Genomic DNA, 863 nt, shown 5'->3' on the forward strand with positions numbered 1-863 from the left:
AGCATTTCTCATGATGTGCTCTGCATATAAGTTAAATAAGCAGGGTGACAATATACAGCCTTGATGTACTCCTTTTTCCTATTTGGAACCAGTCTGTTGTTCCATGTCCAGTTCTAACTGTTGCTTCCTGACCTGCATACAGGTTTCTCAGGAGGCAGGTCAGGTGGTCTGGTATTCCCAACTCTTTCAGAATTTTCCACAGTTTATTGTGATCCACACAGTCAAAGGCTTTGGCATAGTCAATAAAGCAGAAATAGATGTTTTCTGGAACTCTCTTGCTTTCCATGATCCAGCAGATGTTGGCAATTTGATCTCTGGTTCCTCTGCCTTTTCTAAAACCAGCTTGAACATCTGGAAGTTCACGATTCACATATTTCTGAAGCCTGGCTTGGAGAATTTTGAGCATTACTTTACTAGTGTGTAAGATGAGTGCAATTGTGCGGTAGTTTGAGCATTCTTTGGCATTGCCTTTCTTTGGGATTGGAATGAAAACTGACCTTTTCCAGTCCTGGGGCCACTGCTGAGTTTTCCAAATTTGCTGGCATATTGAGTGCAGCACTTTCACAGCATCATCTTTCAGGATTTGAAATAGCTCAACTGGAATTCCATCACCTCCACTAGCTTTGTTCGTAGTGATGCTTTCTTAAGGCCCACTTGACTTCACACTCCAGGATGTCTGGCTCTAGGTGAGTGAATCACACCATCGTGATCCCCCTCGTCCAAGGTAAGGAGCAGCACCTATGCTTTGCTGGAGCAGCCGTGAAGAGATACCCCACACCCAAGGTAAGAGAAACCCAAGTAAGACGGTAGGTGTTGCAAGAGGGCATCAGAGGGCAGACACACTGAAACCATACTCACAGAAA

The sequence above is a fragment of the Bison bison genome, unplaced genomic scaffold (assembly GCF_000754665.1).
Source record: "Bison bison bison isolate TAMUID 2011002044 unplaced genomic scaffold, Bison_UMD1.0 scf7180017864063, whole genome shotgun sequence".
Lineage (NCBI taxonomy): Eukaryota > Metazoa > Chordata > Mammalia > Artiodactyla > Bovidae > Bison > Bison bison.